Source organism: Oncorhynchus clarkii, chromosome 25 (genome assembly GCF_045791955.1).
Source record: "Oncorhynchus clarkii lewisi isolate Uvic-CL-2024 chromosome 25, UVic_Ocla_1.0, whole genome shotgun sequence".
Classification (NCBI taxonomy): Eukaryota; Metazoa; Chordata; class Actinopteri; order Salmoniformes; family Salmonidae; genus Oncorhynchus; species Oncorhynchus clarkii.
The window spans coordinates 24659953-24681277 of NC_092171.1; the positions used below are offsets into that span (position 1 = coordinate 24659953).

At 43.9% G+C, this 21325-nt stretch overlaps 1 pseudogene; it reads left to right on the plus strand.

Moving 5' to 3' along the window:
* The first annotated feature begins 567 nt into the window (after positions 1–567).
* LOC139383601 (phospholipase DDHD1-like) overlaps positions 568–21325 on the plus strand; it is a 30597-nt pseudogene continuing 9839 nt past the window's right edge.

Here is a 21325-nt window from a genome sequence, read left to right on the forward strand (position 1 = left end):
CAAGACACTGAGGGTTAGGATTAAGATGGGTCTGTGACAGTAGGAGTGAAGTTTTGGGAAAAAGTGGACCCTTGCCTTTTGGCTGATCCATTTGTGGTTTCAGGGTGTGTGAATGTTTTGTTGTTGTTGTATTTCTTCTGGTTAAACGAACGTGGGCAAGAAATGTGAATTGTTTTGCTCTCAAGAAAAAGGCTGCCATTGAAAGGAGGGATTACTGGGGTAGCAGTAAATGTAAAAGTTGACCAACTGAAGGGTAAGATTCCTGGTGTTTGTGATGATCGTCGTTTGGTGCGACGCAGACAGGGTGAAACAGAAGAGTCATTGTCTGTTCTTTTGAGTTATGATGTTGAGTCTTTGCCCGACAAAGTGATGTTAAGATATATAAGTTATCCTGTACAAGCTTTTGTGCCGAATACATTACGTTGTTACAGGTGTCAAGCTTATGGGCATGTGACAGAAGTGTGTAGGAGGGAGATTCCTAGGTGTGAGAAGTGTGCAGAAGGGCATGAGACAAAGGAATGTGTAGCATTGGGAAAGTAGTGGTATGTGTTAATTTCAGGGGTGCCCATGGGGCTGGGGATCAGAAATGTCCCGTGCGAGAGGCAGGTTGAGGTTTCCAGGGTTAGAATAGTGCAGAAGTTTTCATATGTGGAGGAAGTGAAGAAAGTAGAGGAAGATGGGTCAAGGGGGAGGGATCCTAAGAGGAGTGGTGTGAGTAATAGATTTGTACCAGTACAGAGGGATAGGCCAACAACAGATATATGTTTCAGTAAGATTGGATGTTTTAGAATTTATAGCAATGGTTATCAACTGTACTGCAAGGTTGGAACGTAAGTATTTTATCAAAGTATAAGGGAGTTGTACTCCAGTCTAGTAGGTCGCGGTAATGCAACATTTATTGGATGCCAACCGCCGTTAAACCTAATTGAAGAAGAGGAAGACACTAACAACACAATCCTTTGGGCAAAACTGAAATAACTGACAACCCAACCACTGACCAGACTACAATGGCTTCAAGTGATTCCTCTCATCAAAACGAATTAGAAGATGGAGCATTTTTTTAGCAATATGGTGACATTCAACTATACATGTTTTAACCGGAATAACGAAGAGGATTCGAAACAAATAGTTGGATTTAGCTAGAAGCTCAGCTACAGCAGATGCCAGCACCAGGGCGGCTTTCTGATTACTACATAGAGGTCGGCTAGCTAGCTAATGACAAGCTAGCTTGCTCAATAGTTATGTTATAGTTTTACAAACAAGACGTCTTTGCTAAGCAGTTCTCCATGAACCGTTTTTTTTCATCTGTTGGTAACAACAACACAGACTGTGACTTGGAAAGCAATGTATTTGTGTGCTGCTATGAAGAGCCTATGGGCGAAACGATGCAGGCGGGGATGCACTCGGTTCAGCCAGGTCTGGATAGGCACCTGCCGCCAGGCCGCCACGGGTTCTCCCGGGTGGTATGATACTGGGCCTAGAGGAGGCTTTACCCCGGGTGTCACAACAACCGGAGTCCTCCCATAGCCTACATAGAGACCGTTGCTCAGGATTTCAGTGAAACTGACCGGAACATCGCCCCGGCGTTGGAAAGGATAAAGAGGACTCGATCGAGTAGTTCAAGGTACCGTCCGAAGAGGTGCGGGGGTTTTACAAGGAGGACACAAAAACATGGAAGCCTTTCGTTGGACACGACTCCCTGAAAATGGAGGTCATGTTCTGTAAATTATGCGAACTGAACTCTGGCACGACAAAGTGCCAGGGCTTTGTGGGCATGGATGAAGGGTATGATGAAGAGAATACAAGCGGTGTGGAAGCGACAACTGGGGGGGTCAAACGGAGTCGAGCGAGCTGGACCAGTGCTGGAGCCGAGAACTAGGGTACACAGGGACAGGGGTTCGATGGAGAGAACGGACTCGACAGACGAAAGAGACCTTGATTCAGTAAACATCAATGTAGAGGCTGTATGTGTCAGGGGTGGGCTGTATGAGGTGGATGTCAAAGACAGAGAATGCTATCCTGTGTATTGGAATCGTAAGTATCAATAGGAAGCTTCCTCTTTCCTACTTATATACCCAGCATTCATTATTTTATTTGCTTGCAAACCAATGTGTGTAAGAGGGTTAGTGACCCTTTCAAATATTTGATTCAAAAACCCATGTTGCCAAGTGCTATTCATCTCCCACTGGCAAGCAAACACCTCTGTGCCAGATGTTGAATGGTGTCCATAATCTCTGGTCTTAAATCCTGTTGCATAACTCTCCAATGAGAGGCTGCCGACTGTGTGGACAGGTCACTACAGAGATTACCTTGTACAGCACATACACGAGATCAGAGGTCGCATGGCATGATGTCACCATAAATCGTTCACGTCTCATATGCAATCTGTCTCGGTCTATAATAGGCCTTAGTGCACAAATATGGGCCACATACATAGTGCATTCTGAAAATATTCAGACCGCTTGACTTTTTCCACATTTTGATATGTTACAGCCTTATTCTAAAATTGAGGAAATCGTTTCCCCCCTCAATCTACACACAATACCCCCATAATGACAAAGCAAAAACCAGTTTAGACATTTTTGCAAATCTATATGTGTGTTTGTATGTATGTACGTACGTACGTATGTATGTATTTGTGTGTGTGTGTGTGTGTGTGTGTGTGTGTGTATGTGTATATATGTGTGTGTGTATGTATATATGTGTGTGTATATATGTGATATATATGTATATATGTGATATATGTATGTATGTGTATATATATACACATATGTATGTATGTATGTATATATACATATATATATATATATATATGTGTGTATATATATATGTGTATGTACTGTATGTATGTATGTATGTATGTATGTATGTTTATATATATGTGTATATATATATGTGTATGTATGTTTATATGTATGTTTATATTTATGTGTGTGTGTGTGTGTGTGTGTGTGTGTGTGTGTGTGTGTGTGTGTGTGTGTGTGTGTGTGTGTGTGTGTGTGTGTATATGTCTAAATATGTGTGTATGTATGTATATACAGTTGAAGTCGGAAGTTTACATACACTTAGGTTGGAGTCATTCAAACTCATTTTTCAACCACTCCACAAATTTCTTGTTAACAAACTATAGTATTGACAAGTCGGTTAGGACATCTACTTTGTGCATGACAAGTCATTTTTCCTTTTCCAATTTTTTAGACAGATTATTTCACTTATAATTCACTGTATCACAATTCCAGTGGGTCAGAAGTGTACATACACTAAGTTGACTGTGCCTTTAAACAGCTTGGAAAATTCCAGGAAATTATGTTACGGCTTTAGAAGCTAGGCAAATTGACATAATTTGAATCAATTGGAGGTGTACTTGTGGATGTATTTCAAGGCCTACCTTCAAACTCAGTGCCTCTTTGCTTGACATCATGGGAAAATCAAAAGAAATCAGCTTTGCCTCGACCCGGCACTGAAACTGCTGATTCCACCAACCATGTCTTGATGATTTGTTGATTAGCTGAATCAGCTAGTTCTCCAGGACCAGGGTTGGATACCAGGGCTGTAGGAATGCTCTCCCAAATCTTCATCCGCAAAGCTCTTTCAGCGAAATCACTACTAACCTGATTATAATTCCAGCCAGGCAATTATCTATAAGGAACTTATACATAATACAGTGTGATAGCGGCTGTGGAATGGGGTTCTCTGTCGATGGTGTCTGGGTTAATTATGGACTCCATTAAAAAAGCATCCGCTCCCATTCAAGTCATTTACCTTAGCCCACCTGAAAAGTGCTTTTGAGACTCATATTATTACTCAACTTATTAGCTATCATGATTTCCCTGTAGACCAGAAAAATACAAGTTTGACCTTTAGGAGGCAGTTGGTTGTATTGTGTTAGCCTAGATTGTATTATAGGTAAAAGTGTATTTGTTATGCAAGGCTCAGACAGCACAGTTATGTGACTTATTTTCAGGAATAGTTAGTTGAAGCACTCTGAAAAGGAATGATAAAGCAATCTTTCAGTCAGCAATCCACCTCTGGATGCAACAAGCCTTCAGGGCTGCTTCTTCTGTAATGAATGTGAGGTTGTGTGAATGAGTGCGACAACAGCGGTATTAAATCGCAGTGTGTCACCAGGGGAGATTTTGTGTGACTGTGTCAGTGAAAGAGGTAAAGGTAAGGAGACTGTCTCTACGTTTGTGTGTGTGATAGAGAAAGGGGCAAATGCCATTGGTGTTGGTGTGTGATGTCTAAGGACATACATGTTTATATGCACACTACCGTTCAAAAGTTTGGGGTCACTTAGAAATGTCCTTGTTTTTCATGAAAACATACATGAAATGAGTTGCAAAATGATTATAAAATATAGTCAAGACGTTGACAAGGTTATAAATAATGATTTTTAATTGAAATAATAATTGTGTCCTTGAAAATTGTGTCCTTGCTTTCGGTAAAGAATCCTCCATTTACAGCAATCACAGCCTTGCAGACCTTTGGCATTCTAGTTGTTAATTTGTTGAGGTAATCTGAAGAGATTTCACCCTATGCTTCCTGAAGCACCTAACACAAGTTGAATTGGCTTGATGGGCACTTTTACGTACCATACGGTCAAGCTGCTCCCACAACAGCTCAATAGGGTTGAGATCCGGTGACTGTGCTGGCCATTCCATTATAGACAGAATACAAGCTGACTGCTTCTTCCCTAAATAGTTAAGAGCTGTGCTTTGGGTCATTGTCCTGTTGTAGGAGGAAATTGGTTCCAATTAAGCGCTGTCCACAGGGTATGGCAAAGCGTTGCATAATGGAGTGATAGCCTTCCTTCTTCAAGATCCCTTTTACCATGCACAAATCTCCCACTTTTACACCACCAAAGCACACCCAGGCCATCACAGTGCCTCCACCATGCTTGACAGATGGCGTCAAGCACTCCTCCAGCATCTTTTCATTTTTTCTGCATCTCATGAGTGTTCTTCTTTGTGAACCGAACACCTCAAACTTAGATTCGTCTGCCCATAACACTTTTTTCCAATCTTCCTCTGTCCAGTGTCGGTGGTTTTTTGCCCATCTTAATCTTTTCTTTTTATTGGCCAGTCTGAGATATGGCTTTTTCTTTGCAACTCTGCCTAGAAGGCCAGCATCCCGGAGTCGCCTCTTCACTGTTGACGTTGAGACTGGTGTTTTGCGGGTACTATTTAATGAAGCTGCCAGTTGAGGACTTGTGAGGCATCTGTTTCTAAAACTAGACACTCTAATGTACTTGTCCTCTTGCTCAGTTGTGCACCGGGGCCTCCCACTCTTTCTTTTCTGGTTAGTGCCAGTTTGCACTGTTCTGTGAAGGGAGTAGTACACAGCGTTGCACGAGATCTTCAGTTTCTTGGAAATTTCTCACATGGAGTAGCCTTCATTTCTCAGAACAATAATAGACTGATGGGTTTCAGAAGAAAGTTATTTGTTTCCAGACATTTTAAGCCTGTAATCGAACCCACAAATGCTGATGCTCCAGATACTCAACTAGTCTAAAGATGGCCAGTTTTATTGCTTCTTTAATTAGAACAACAGTTTTCAGCTGTGCTAACATAATTGCAGAAAGTTTTTCTAATGATCAATTAGCCTTTTAAAATGGTAAACTTGGATTAGCTAACACAACATGCCATTGGAACACAGAAGGTGATGGTTGCTGATAATGGGCCTCTGGACGCCTATGTAGATATTCCATAAAACAATCAGCCGTTTCCAGCTACAATAGTCATTTACAACATTAACAATGTCTACACTGTATTTCTGATCAATTTTATGTTATTTTAATGAACAAAATTATTTGCTTTTCTTTCAAAAACAAGGACATTTCTGTGACCCCATACTTTTGAACGGTAGTGTATGTGTATGAGAAATCATCTTGACAGGTCAAGCTAAGTCTGAAGACAAAATGTATATCTTGAACTGAGAACAAGTGCTGCTTTCCTTCCAACGAAGGCCAGCGCCATCTCCTCAGTCACAATGGAACTCTGTATTGGACCATAACACAGTGTTTGCACACATTAACCCCTCATTGTAAATGGTCATGACTTGCTCTGATTAACTGTTAATCAAAATAAGTTTAGTCCTTGAATGGGTCCCTGTTCTAGCATCTATTCTGTGTTCTGAATTCCTCCAACAGTACACTCTGTTCATTCATTCAAGGACAGTCTCTTCTCACCCTTTAGGAGCTATGGGGGACCGTAAATAGTGTCATCTGTAGACTGGCTGGCTACTGGAGGTTGCCTTACAGCAATCTACACACGCACAGAGGACACACATCCTAATCAAATCACAGAGTGTTTGAAATGGGTTCCAGGGTTATGCCAAGGGTTGTGTCACCTTCACGTAACTACCAACAACCCAGCCCTTTCCAAATCCCCCTCTGGAAGCACATCTCACATCCTTTCCGTTCTAAGTCACCTCTTCTGAGAGAATACGACACTACTCTGTTCTGTCCTATCACTTCACCAAATCAGTTGGATGGATTCATTCATACGAGGATTCACTCTTCTCGAGATTGACACTTCAAACTGTTAACACGTTCTGAAAAAGCCGGTTAATACCCTGTGTAGTGAAGTCTATTATAGCTTACTGAACTTCTCTTAGTTTTTGCTATGCTACACTGAACATTGTTGAAGACTGACAATCTTGTTATTAGTGTCCATGCTGATATATACTAAATAATGATTGCATCTTCAAAGCATTACATCTTAATATTCATTATCATCCGTTTGAGCCGCATTTTTAGTGTGCTTCCTTTATAATGCGAACACTCCGGGCTTCACACACTGTTGTAAAGCACCTTGAGCCACTTTAGCACAGTACACAACACAGAGCAAGCTGTGCTTTGAAAATACTGCAGTACTCTCTCGCTCTCCCCCTCTTTCTCTCTCCTTCACTCCTCTTCCCATCATTCTCCCTCCAAACTCTGTCTTTCTCTCTCACCCTTCCTCCCCCCTCTTTCTCTCTAACTCATAACCCTTTCCCTCTTTCTCTCAACATTCCTCTCCCTTCTCCTCCCTGTTTCCCTCCCTGCCTCTCTGGCCCTGAAGCCCCAGCAGCCATCTCAGACGAATGGAGCAGAAAGCATATGGTGGGGCATGCATTGCAGGCATGTTATGTAGGCATGGGTTGATCATAATACAGGCAGGATGACCTGTGTGAGTGGAGTCCTCTCCTGCCCTAGGTTACTGCTGCTGCTGCTGTCTCAGTCAAACAGGGGGAGAGGATGTGGAAAGACATGTCATTTCATAGAGATATTCAGCCACTGTTCATTGTTATTAAAAATGGAGGGGGAAAATACATTAAAAGGTTCCTCATTCCTCATCAGGCTTCTTTGGCCAAGAGTGACAGTGACAGTTTGCCACTTTCTTTGCAGTTAATGGCTGCCATAACTGCCTAATTTGAGGAGGAACATTGACAGGGTCATGGCTAGAAAGGGATCCAGCTGTTGTCAAATGAATGTCAAAAGTTAGATTTTTATTTTATTTTAGCTAAGACTAACCCTTTTCCTAACCTTAACCTAATTCTCCTAACCTGCTTTGAAAAGTCATTATCTGATGTTAATTTGACAAAAGCTGGATCCCTCCTAGCCATGATCAATTGACAGTGGCCACAGATGGCGACCCGCATGACAGCTGTACTGTGGAGGGTTTAATGATGATTTCAGCAGCTACTGAAGCTGGTGATAGGCTGGGTCACATGAAAAAGAGTCAGTAACTGCCAGTCTGGCTTGAGGATTGAGGAAAAAATTATGTACAAAGTATCACTGACAATATTTGTTGTACAGAAACCGTCAGTTAGCGCCAGTGTGACTGAAATGGCACCTCCAGTGAAAAGTCCATTGAGGCTGACCCTCTCACTGTGAATACACCAACTATGGAGCAGGGGGGTGTTAATAGCAAGATGGCCCTGATAGCTCCCCTTTCAGGATTTGGAAGACCTGTTTAAACATGCCCTGCCTGTGTGTCACTAAGGGAGACTGTGTGCTCACTGTGCTGTGTATAGAACAATATAGTGAGAATGTGTGTGTACTGTGGCTATCTGCCTGCATGTGTTTTTGGAGCGGTTGCTGATGATGGCAACAGAGAAATGTGAGTGTGTGAAGGGACTGTGTGTAAAGCCTATGTGAGAGTATCATGAGGGTGTGTTTGAGGCAGGAGAGCTACAGTGCCTTGCGAAAGTATTCGGCACCCTTGAACTTTGCGACCTTTTGCCACATTTCAGGCTTCAAACATAAAGATATAAAACTGTATTTTTTTGTGAAGAATCAACAACAAGTGGGATATAATCATGAAGTGGAACGACATTTATTGGATATTTCAAACTTTTTTAACAAATCAAAACTGAAAAATTGGGCGTGCAAAATTATTCAGCCCCTTTACTTTCAGTGCAGCAAACTCTCTCCAGAAGTTCAGTGAGGATCTCTGAATGATCCAATGTTGACCTAAATGACTAATGATGATAAATACAATCCACCTGTGTGTAATCAAGTCTCCGTATAAATGCACCTGCACTGTGATAGTCTCAGAGGTTCGTTAAAAGCGCAGAGAGCATCATGAAGAACAAGGAACACACCAGGCAGGTCCGAGATACTGTTGTGAAGAAGTTTAAAGCCGGATTTGGATGCAAAAATATTTCCCAAGCTTTAAACATCCCAAGGAGCACTGTGCAAGCGATAATATTGAAATGGAAGGAGTATCAGACCACTGCAAATCTACCAAGACCTGGCCGTCCCTCTAAACTTTCAGCTCATACAAGGAGAAGACTGATCAGAGATGCAGCCAAGAGGCCCATGATCACTCTGGATGAACTGCAGAGATCTACAGCTGAGGTGGGAGACTCTGTCCATAGGACAACAATCAGTCGTATATTGCACAAATCTGGCCTTTATGGAAGAGTGGCAAGAAGAAAGCCATTTCTTAAAGATATCCATAAAAGTGTTGTTTAAAGTTTGCCACAAGCCACCTGGGAGACACACCAAACATGTGGAAGAAGGTGCTCTGGTCAGATGAAACCAAAATTGAACTTTTTGGCAACAATGCAAAACGTTATGTTTGGCGTAAAAGCAACACAACTCATCACACTGAACACACCATCCCCACTGTCAAACATGGTGGTGGCAGCATCATGGTTTGGGCCTGCTTTTCTTCAGCAGGGACAGGGAAGATGGTTAAAATTGATGGGAAGATGGATGGAGCCAAATACAGGACCATTCTGGAAGAAAACCTGATGGAGTCTGCAAAAGACCTGAGACTGGGACGGAGATTTGTCTTCCAACAAGACAATGATCCAAAACATAAAGCAAAATCTACAATGGAATGGTAGTCCAGACCTGAATCCAATCGAGGGGCCAGAGCAAAGCAAAGCCCCACAGACACAAAGGGTCATGTGTCAACACACACAGGTCATAACACCACATAATGTCATGTCACAGCTCCAGCCTACACCACAGGACATTCATCATGGCACACTATGACATGTACATTGACCATACGCATTCAATAACTAGAAGGGCTACCATTCAAAATAAACAATACAAAATGTAATCATAAGGTTGTCAGACTCAAGTTGTCAAACATAGTTTAATTAAAGTGCAGTACATTTGCAGTGTTGCATCTGCAGTGCTGCTCTTTCCCCTGGACGATTAAATCCAAAGCTCCAAGCGGAGCAGACGAGCTCTGATCTAATATGTCAGTTGGAATGCCATGCCATTCCACTCCACCAATGGACCTACATTCAATATTTAGGCCATACCAAGCTCCGAGCAGGCCACGTCAAAATGCAATCTCTTGTACTTCGTAGCACTGTCATATCAAATGGAACTGTCAACATCTAGAAATATACAGCATTGAACCTCTGAACCCAAGCATAGCCTATGATAGGGCAGAAAATAAGTCAGATGTATTAATGCTGTGTTAGTATTAATCATAAGCAGGATATAAAGCCTATTGTGAAACTGTTGTATTGATGTGGTCCCAGATGGAGCAGCTGATTCATGTCTGTCACCAGACCCTCAGAGGGTGGCCATATGGTAGTACAGTCCTCGCTCTCTCTATTCCTCTCTCCCTACACAACTCACCCTTGACAACTTGATTACATCTGGATAGTCTTGATTGACCTATTTATAGCTGTGAGTAATTGTGAAATATGAAAGCCTTCACAGCACAGCATCATACCTTTATGGCCAGCTGAGCTCCCAGCTCAGGTTTAATATGAACACCCTTGTTTTGACTAACTGTCCTTAAACACAAACCCAGCCTCCAGCTCAGTCAGCTCAGGGAACTTACTCCCTTCCAACAGTAGGGTCCACAAACAGAACTCTGCTGCAGGGTGAGGCCGAGGCCTAGGTCATGTGATATGAGTCAGCGTGACAGGGGTGAATGGTGCTTTTAGAACGAGACTGAGTCCCAATGTCCAATGTCCTGGTCACTGCACTGGTCAGGACTGAGTCTCAGGCTATCCGCTGACTACAGACAGGCTATATGATGACAGCAAGTCTGACACACTGGTCTAACGGGAGGACATGTCTCTGGATGAAACCCTGGTTACTTGATAGCAGTCGTCAGGTTGTGGTTGAGGTTGCCGTTGCTTTCCTTTTAGTAAATATTAGAGGGCAACTTCCTTTAGGGTTCTCAGAAATTTTTATCTTCTTTTTTCTGAGTAATGGATATCCTTCCCTGAAGTCTTTCTGACACTTAAATAATTTAGCTCCTCAGTCCACCTGGAAGACAATCTGTTTTTTGGGGAAAACATGAGCAAAGGATAAAGAAAGCTGGAAGCCCACTCACTTTGGGATAATTAGGATTTCCTCTTGAAATATTAAGCTGTTAAGTCGGGCTTTTTCCCTTTAACTCTCCAAGAAGAAATCAGGTGCATACTTTAAAGGTGATGTAAGAAAGTTGTTTTGCAATTTGTACCTGACCTGTCTGACAAGATACTCCACAAGACATGCTATTCACAGTCCCCAAGTCCAGAACAGACTATGGGAGGCACACAGTGCTACATAGAGCCATGACTACATGGAACTCTATTCCACATCAGGTAGCCGATGTAAGCAGTAGAATCAGATAAAAAGATGAAAATAAACATCTTATGGAACAGCGGGCACTGTGAAGAGACACACCAAGGTACAGACATGCATACTTATATAACGGATGGGAAACGTTACACTTACACACATGCTAGCACACACACACACGTACATTGTAATATTGTTGTATGGAGGTATTATACATTTCCTTTTGTAGATGCGCAGTGGTGTAATAATGTTATGATGTACTGTTTTATGTGTAATGTAAGTGCCTTAACGTGTAGCTACTGCCATGGCAACAGCTAATGGGGATCCCTAATGAATGACAATATATCCCTGTATCACTCTTAATATGTTATGTTGTATATTATTGTCACATAGCCTCCATTGACCAGCCATTTGGTATAAGGCAAACAGTGATTCTCTGTTTTGTATAAAAGATTTTAAAACATATCTGTTCATTCCAGCACATTGTAATGTAGTCCACACTGAGTAGCCTGAAGACAGAAAAACAATAATAAAGTTTGTATATGTTGAGAATGATTCAGGTGTTACCCCGTCTTCTCTGGCATGTGTCAAGTAGCGCTGCAGTTGGGTTTCAATGGTCACTTTCAGCTCAAGATTGTGTCTAAAAGCGAATATTGCCACGTTAATTATGTCACAACAATGAAGAACCATGTGTAGACATACAGTAAGAACAGGTTTTATTCAAATGAACTACTTTGCCTATCAGTTGATCCAAGCTCCCGGGTGGCGCAGTGGTCTAAGGCGATGCAGTGCTAGCTGTGGCGATGTCTTAGGCCACAGTGGTGGCAGTGCTAGCTGTGGCGATGTCTTAGACCACAGTGGTGGCAGTACTAGCTGCGCTAGCTGAGCAGTGCTAGCTATGCAACCAGAGACTCTGGGTTTGAGCCCAGGCTCTGTCGCAGCCGGCCGCAACCGGGTGGTCCATGAGACGGCGCACAATTGGCCAAGCGTCGTCCGGGTTAGGGAGGGTTTGGCCGGTAGGGATATCCTTGTCTGATCGCGCACTAGCGACTCCTGTGGCGGGACGGGCGCAGTGCACGCTGACCAGGTCGCTAGGTGCACGGTGTTTCCTCCGACACATTGGTGCGGCTGGCTTCCGGGTTGGATGCGCGCTGTGTTAAGAAGGAGTGCGGCTTGGTTGGGTTGGGTTGGGTTGTGTTTTGGAGGACGCATGGCTCTTGACCTTCATCTCTCCCGAGCCCGTAAGATAGTAACTACTAACAATTGGATACCACGAAAAAGGGGGTAAACATAAAAAAATAATGTATTAATGGTTAGGCTGTACGGTTCTAAACTATTTCCTATTAAAAACTAAATGTAACATTTTCAGCTGCTAACCCAACGGCTAATGTACTGTACACACAAATCCCAGCATGGTTACCTGATAGCGGTGCTGCTTGACAAATGCCCCCAGTGTCACAGTGATGGCAGTAGGTAGCCCTTTCTGACAAAACACCATCGTCATGTCCATCACTCACTGTCTATTGGTTGTTAGTTCTCTCCCACCTGCCCCCTTTCTACCTCCCCCTTCTTTTCAAATGGAGTGGATTTCAGCCGAATGCTACAACTAAATGTCACAAGCGCAAGCGCTTCTCAGGTACTGTAACGCCAGCCTTTTTTATGCCCTACATTACTATATACCTACATATCTGCTATACTCCATCCTCCCTCTAGATCTTAGGTTTCGATTGAACTAGATCTTCGTTCAAAGCCCAGTGAGACATCCCAACCCGCTCTAGAAGAATTAGATCTAGATTAGACTCCTCCTCACTCCTTTAGTTTAAACTGGGCTTAGTCTTAGAATTTCCCCCTTTCTGTGAAGCAGAGTTTGTCACAATTACTGCTGCAGCTGCTTTCTGGACTTCTGGAGGATCTTGCTCCGGTCTGTCTGTTAGTGGAGGTACAGCTAAGTAGGTGGAGTGTCAGTTAGCTAGTAACATCCTTCCAGGCTCTCCAAATCCACATAGGAAAACTATGGATCTGAGTTTAATAAGCTATCTCTCCAAAAATCCTCCCCTTCTCCATCTCTCCTTCCCTGTAGTGGCGTGATCACAGACAATGAACAAAACTCTTGTTTAGAGGCAACAGAGTCGCCATTCGGGCCCCCATAGACTGCAGTCTGCACTCTAAGGTCCAACATTGCCTCTATGGATGGAATAACTGCTCCTCTATCTCTGGCAATAAGCGTCTCTGCACTGTCTGCAGAGTTCAGTTAAACTAGCCCAAATATATACCTAATATAATATAGACCTAATAATAATATAGACCTGTACGCTCTCGTTGGCTGGCCCTCGCTTCTTACTCGTCGCCAAACCCACTGTCTCCAGGTCATCTACAAGACCCTGCTAGGTAAAGTCCCCCCTTATCTCAGCTCGCTGGTCACCATAGCAGCACCCACCTGTAGCACGCGCTCCAGCAGGTATATCTCTCTGGTCACCCCCAAACCCAATTCTTCCTTCGGCCGCCTCTCCTTCCAGTTCTCTGCTGCCAATGACTGGAAAGAACTACAAAAATCTCTGAAACTAGAAACACTTATCTCCCTCACTTGCTTTAAGTACCAGCTGTCAGAGCAGCTCACAGATTACTGCACCTGTATATAGCCCATCTATAATTTTGCCCAAACAACTACCTCTTTCCCTACTTTATTTATTTAGCTCCTTTGCACCCCATTATTTAAATCTCTACTTTGCACATTCTTCCACTGCAAATCTACCATTCCAGTGTTTTACTTGCTATATTGTTTTTTGCCTTTACCTCCCTTATCTCACCTCATTTGCTCACATTGTATATAGACGTATTTTTCTACTGTATTATTGACTGTATGTTTGTTTTACTCCATGTGTAACTCGGTGTTGTTGTATGTGTCGAACTGCTTTGCTTTATCTTGGCCAGGTCGCAATTGTAAATGAGAACTTGTTCTCAACTTGCCTACCTGGTTAAATAAAGGTGAAATAAATAAATAAAATATCCACATGCAGTAAGTTACAGTCTGGTAACCTGGAAAGACATGGGTTGCATTCAGTTGGCACAAAATGTTCTCTGCTGTTTTTGTTCCTAATGAACGCAGCCGTAGTGAACTAACACAGAGTAGTGTACTCCCTATGTGGCTCTACAAGGCTAGGAACATAGCTAAGATGTTTGGCAGGCCATAGTTAGGCCTTGTGCATAATTGTCAAACTGTAACTCTCCCATGCCATTTAAATTTGAGAGTAGAGTAGCATCCTAACAATAGCACCATTTTAACACCACTTTTGCCCTAGTTTAGTGGCATAATTCCCTACCTCAGGTACAAACAGGCTGTCTTTCTCGCTCTCTTTCTGACTGTCATTCTCTTTCACTCTAGTTCTAGCTGTTGGTCTCTCACACTGTCTCTAAATCTATCTACAACTCTTTCTTCTTTTCCCTCTTCCTCCCTGGCTCTCCGGGGCGTAGTTGGGAAGCCTCCCATGTAAACTTCTTAAGCTCTCTGTGTTTGACTGCTAGATCATCTGGTGTGCTTTGCCCTGGTCTGGGCTGCATTGTAAAACATTTCCCATCATTTCCCATCTCATTTGGAAACATGAGCACCTTTTCCATTCCCCACCCAGTCAGCCATGACTTATTTATATGATGGCTGGCTAATGGGTATTATTGAGTACCTCCTGCCTCCTAAAGACATCCTGTTTTCGGGTGGACTCAGTAGGTGTAAGTGGTAAGGTTCTGTCTTTCCCTACTGTACTCCCCAGATCATTATATCCCTGCTGCCCGCCTCCGCCACCACCTTTGTCAATTCCATTTTAAATTAGAAAGTGGAATTGATCCCAACCTTGGTGATACTTGTTGTGAAGCATGCTTGTTATCCCAAGTGATTTCAAAGGAAAATGTGCTACTCTAACCTGGTGCAAAGTTTTGCAATGCTGAAATATCTTTACCCTCAGGTGTTCCAATGCAATCGATTCTCGTGACCATCGACTGGATGGATTTTTCTTTTTACTGATGCTTGTTTGGGATTCAGTTCCATCCCTTCTACACATCCCTCCTCTCTTATCCCTGAGGGGTTACCTGGAAACTACTACCTATAACACAGCTTCTTCATTGGTTAACTCCTGAGCCTCTGCTTGTCATTCCATTGTCATTTTGGATCTGAATCACTTTCCCCTCATCAGGAGCGGCCCTGAATGGAAACTGATCAACCGGAGTACCCATGACTGTTCCTCAGTCCTCACCCCGCGGATGAAATTAGAACTGGACGGCCCTGCTTTACTCCTCCACCGTGTGACTCTCACAGAAACACTTCTAGTCCCCCTTCTGGTTCTGAAACTCCATCCTCAGATGCCTCCTATTAGGAGGTGGTAGGATGGAGAGAAAGAGGAAGAAGAGGTGATTTCAGACTTTGGTCACCTCTGCTCTGTAGATCGGACGGAGCTGACTGTGCATTAGTTGAGTTTGCTGAACACCTGCTAAGTGTTTGCTGAGCACTAACGAGCTATCTGGACACGATCTGAGGAAGCGAACGCTCTGGAGAGGCAGTGATACCGGCGTGACACTCATGCTAAGTGGCCCCCCTCGTCACTCACACTCTGTCTGTGTCTCTCTCTGTCTTTATTTATCTCTCTGTCTTTCTCTTTTTCTTTCCCTCTTTCTCTCTCTCTCTGTCTCTCCTTCCCAGCCTGACACAATGTAAAGGCGGCAGTCAAAGAAGAAAATCAAACAGAGGAAGCTTTGATGTCTCACATTTCTCTTGCTCCTTTAATCCTCTTTCTCTGTCTTTTTCTTCCCTGTTAGGACACATCAAGGATGAGGCCAACACAAGTACAGGTCACTGGGAAAGTCCCCCTAACATCCACCTCTCCTTTGAATCCCTTTGCCCTGGACTCCTTAACACTGTCCTTCTATTCCCTCCTGATTGGCTGTGAGCACCAGCAGGGTTCGGTCCGGTGACTGGCGTGTCAAAATAACCGTTCACCTCTTCACGTACTGTACATTGTCTGAAGTCTCATTCAAACCTCAATGTGACCGGCTCACCCCAATCAACTGGTTTAATTTATCTTTCTTGTTTTCAGCTAACCGCTTCCAATTCCGCTCCCCCTGTTTAGACTATACATGCCATATGTCCACTCTTACTTGCCCTGTTGTTGTGTGCCCACTAAGATAACAAGGCTGGAATCTAATATAGTCCTCTGTCAAGGATATGTTCTGCACAGCCTCACTGTAGCCCATCCAAATAGGAGATTGGGGCTTACCATGGAGCCCCACTGGGGACTTGTGTGGTACTGTAGTATCTCACATTGTCTATTGTACACAGCCAATGACACTCAAGGAATACATGGGCGGGTAATCGTTGAAATATGCAGACTCTGTGAACCTGTGTGCTTCTTCAATATGTTATTTTCTGGTTCTCTAGTAACTCTCCGCAGATCAATGCACTAGTCATTATTTGATCGACCGCTAGACGAGACCAAGCTTTCTCCTTGTTGAGTTGAATGCAAAATTAGGAGTTTGTAATCACCCTTTTGATGAGTGTATTTTCTCTCTACCCCGTCATTCATTCATCTTTCCTCACTTCCTTTTTCTGCTTGCTCTCTCTTCTCATTCCATCTTCCTCGAATGGTTCCCTCTTTCTCCATCCCTTCCAACCTCTCTCGTTCCTCCATCATTCCCTCCTTTCCCCAATCCTCCCTCTTTCCTTCCACTATTCTGCCCTCCCTCCCTCTGCAGCTGTCCATAGTCTGAAGTTGAGTCGTACCCACGTGGACTGGCACAGTGTGGACGAGGTCTACCTCTACAGCAATACCACCACCTCCAAGATCGCCCGCACCGTCACCCAGAAACTGGGCTTCTCCAAAGGTTAGAGGTCACTGCTGACTGACCGCTCTACTGTTGAAGCCCCCCTTCCCCACCCCAGTAAACCCTTAGCTAGACACAACCTCCTAGGCCACTTGTGGAGATGAGACCGGATTGGAGAAGCTCCATATATCCATCCAAAGTTGAAGATTAAGAGGTGGATCTGGCAGGAGTTACCTCAATCTCCTCTGAATGACACACAAACCCACGGTCGCTGGGAATATCCTTAGTGCTGTGCTGGCCAGATGGCAAGCAGAAAAACCCGTTGGCTTAGTGTGTTAGCAAGTGTTAGCAAGGAAAGCTCTGAACAGGGCCACACACACAGTGTCCCACGTAAACAGCCCCACGTAAACGGTCACCCCAATGTTCCTTTCAAATATAGGATGATCTACGATGTTCATCACCATCTATGCCTAGTATATGTTCGGTCAATTCATTGTGGCAGGGGGTGAAATTAAATGTTTCTTATGATTTGAGGCTTTCCTTAAATCAGGGTAATTATGATTCAAGGCAATTAGGGAAACATTCATCAATTGGGCAAAATCTGGGCAATGTGCAACCGCCTACTGTTGGGAGCCTCTGATTTTCCTGACCATTTCCCCTCACACTCCACCCCCCATCCTCCAGCAGTGGTACGCGGCTCCACCGAGGCTACGTGGAGGAGGCCTCACTGAAGGACAAGCCACCCCAGACCACACACATTGTCTTCGTGGTCCACGACATTGGATAGAAGATGGACATGGGACGCATCATCAAGAACACTGGCATGTGAGTGCACGCACGTGTGTGTGTGTCTGTCTCTGTCTGTCCCCGGAAAAAGTCACGGGGTCTGAATACTTTCCAAATACAGTGCATTCCGAAAGTATTCAGACACTTTGACTTTTTCCACATTTTGTTAAGTTACAGCCTCATTAAAATGTATATGGAATCATGTAAAGTAAAACAAAAAAGAAATGTCACTTTTTCAGGACCCTGTCTATCAAAGACAATTCGTAAAAATCCAAATAACCTCACAGATCTTCATTGTAAAGGGTTTCAACACTGTTTCCATGCTTGTTCAATGAACCATAAACAATTAATGAACATGGAACTGTCGTTGAGACACTAACAGCTTACAGACGGTAGGCAATTAAGGTCACAGTTATAAAAACTACTACTGACTCTGAAAAACACCAAAAGAAAGATGCCCTGGGTCCCTGCTCATCTGCGTGAACGTGCCTTAGGCATGCTGCAAGGAAGCATGAGGACTGTGATGTGGCCAGGGCAATAAATTGTAATGTCCGTACTGTGAGACGCCTAAGACAGCGCTACAGGGAGACATGACGGGCAGCTGATTGTCCTCGCAGTGGCAGACCACGCGTAACAACACCTGCACAGGATCGGTACATCCGAACATCACATCTGCGGGACAGGTACAGGATGGCAACAACAACTGCCCGAGTTACACAAGGAACGCACAATCCCTCCATCAGTGCTCAGGGCTGTCCGCAATAGGCTGAGAGAGGCTGGACTGAGGGCTTGGAGGCCTGTTGCAAGGCGGGTCCTCATCAGACATCACCGGCAACAACGTCGGCTATGGGCACAAACCCACCGTCGCTGGACCAGACAGGACTGGCAAAAAGTGCTCTTCACTGACGAGTCGCGGGTTTGTCTCACCAGGCGTGATGGTCGGATTTGCGGTTATCGTTGAAGGAATGAGCGTTACACGAGGCCTGTACTCTGGAGGTGGAGGGTCCGTCATGGTCTGGGGCGGTGTGTCACAGCATCATCGGACTGAGCTTGTTGTCATCAGCTTGTTGTCATTGCAGGCAATCTCAGCTCTTCCTGACATGACCCTCCAGCATGACAATGCCACCAGCCATACTGCTCGTTCTGTGCGTGATTTCCTGCAAGACAGGAATGTCAGTGTTCTGTCATGGCCAGCGAAGAGCCTGGATCTCAATCCCATTGAGGCACATCTGGGACCTGTTGGATCGGAGGGTGAGGCTAGGGCCATTCCCCCACAGAAATGTCAGGGAAATTGCAGGTGCCTTGGTGGAAGAGTGGGGTAACATCTCACAGCAAGAACTAGCAAATCTGGTACAGTCCATGAGGAGAAGATGCACTGCAGTACATAATGCAGATACTGCATTATTACTTTTGCTTTTGAACCCCCCCCCTTAGTTCAGGGACATGTTATTCAATTTCTGTTGGTCACATGTCGGTGGAACTTGTTCAGTTTGTGTCTCAGATGTTGAATCTTATGTTCACACAAATATTTACACGTTAAGTTTGCTGAAAATAAACACAGTTGACAGTGAGAGGACTTTTATTTTTTTGCTGAGTTTAGTAACCAAAAAACGGTTAAACAAATCCAAGTATATTTTATATTTGAGTCTTCAAAGTAGCCACCCTTTACCTTGATGACAGCTTTGCACACTCTTGGCATTCTCTCAACCAGCTCCACCTGGAATGCTTTTCCAACAGTCTTGAAGGAGTTCCCACATGCTGAGCACTTGTTGGCTGCTTTTCCTTCACTCTGTGGTCCGACTCATGCAGCACTCCAGCACTCTATTTCTTGGTCAAATAGCCCTTACACAGCCTGGTGGTGTGTTGGGTCAGTGTCCTGTAGAAAAACAAATGATAGTCCCACTAAGCCCAAACCAGATGGGATGGTGTGTCGCTGCAGAATGCTGTGGTAGCCATGCTGGTTAAGTGTGCCTTGAATTCTAAGTAAATCACAGACCATGTCACCAGCAAAGCACCATAACACCTCCTCCTCTGTGCTTTACTGTGGAAAATACACATGCAGAGATCATCCGTTCACCCACACCGCGTCTCACAAAGACATGGCGGTTGGAACCAAAAATCTCCAAATTGGACTCCAGACCAAAGGACACATTTCCACCTTTCTAATGTCCATTGCTTGTGTTTTTTGGCCCAAGCAAGTATCTTCTTATTATTGGTTTCCTTTTTATTAGTGACGACTTTGTTCTCCTCTGAACAGTTGATGTTGAGATGTGTTGTCACGGTCGTCATAAAGAGGAGACCAAGGCACAGCGTGGTGAGCGAGCATAACTATTTAATAAAGAGAGAACACTGAACAGAACAACAAAACAAACCGTGAAGCAATATGGCTAGTGCAGAACAGGCAACTAAACATAGAATAACAACCCACAAAATAACCAAGGAATATGGCTACCATAGACATATAAACACCTAGACTAGCAAAAACCCCTAGACATACAAAACCTCCTAGACAATACAAAAACTACACAAACCACCCTTGTCACACCCTGACCTAACCAAATAATAAAGAAAACAAAGATAACTAAGGTCAGGGCGTGACATGTGTCTTTTACTTGAACTCTGAAGCACTTATTTGGCCTGCAATTTCTGAGGCTGGTCACTCTAATGAACTTATTCTCTGCAGCAGAGGTAAATCTGGGACTTCCATTCCTGTGGGGGTCCTTATGAGAACCAGTTTCTCATAGCACTTGATGTTTTTTGCGACTGCACTTGAAGAAACTTTCAAAGTTCTTGAAATTTACTGGATTGACTGACCATGTCTTAATGATGGACTGTTGATTAGCTTTGCTTGTTTCAGCTGTTCTTGCCATAATATTGACTTGATCTTTTACCAAATTGGGCTATCTTCTGTAAACGCCCCCTACCATTGTCGCAACACAACTGATTGACTCAAACGCATTAAGAAAGAAAGAAATTCCACAAATTAACTTTTACCAAGGTACCTGCTATTTGAGATGTATTCCAGGTGACTGACTACCTCAGCAATTGAAATCAAAATGTATTAGTCACATGCGCTGAATACACCTTACAGTGGAATGTTTACTTACGAGCCCCTAACCAACAATGCAGTTTTAAATAAGAAATAAAAATAAGATATAAAAGTAACATGTCATCAAAGAGCAGTAGTTAAATAACAGTAGCGAGACTACATACAGGGGGGTACCGATACAGAGTCAATGTGCTGGGGCACCGGTTAGTCTGTAATTGAGATAATATGTACATGTAGTTATTAAAGAGACTATGCATTGATGATAACAACAGAGAGTCGCAGCGGTGTAAAGTGTGTGTGTGGGGGGGGGGGGGGGGGGGGGGTGCAAATGGGTCTCGGTATTTGATTTGATTTGATGTTTGATTTGATTAGATGTTCAGTAGTCTTATGGTTTGGGGGTAGAATCTGTTTAGATGCCTCTTGGACCTAGACTTTGTGCTCTGGTACTGCTTGCCGTTCGGTAGCAGAGAGAACAGTCTGTGACTAGTGTGGCTGGAGTCTTTGACAATTTTTAGGGCCTTCCACTGACACCGCCTGGTATAGAGGTCCTGGATGGCAGGAAGCTTTGCCCCAGTGATGTACTGGGCCGCACCCACTACCCTCTGTAGTGCCTTGCGGTCGGAGGCCGAGCAGTTGCCATACCAGGCAGTGATGCA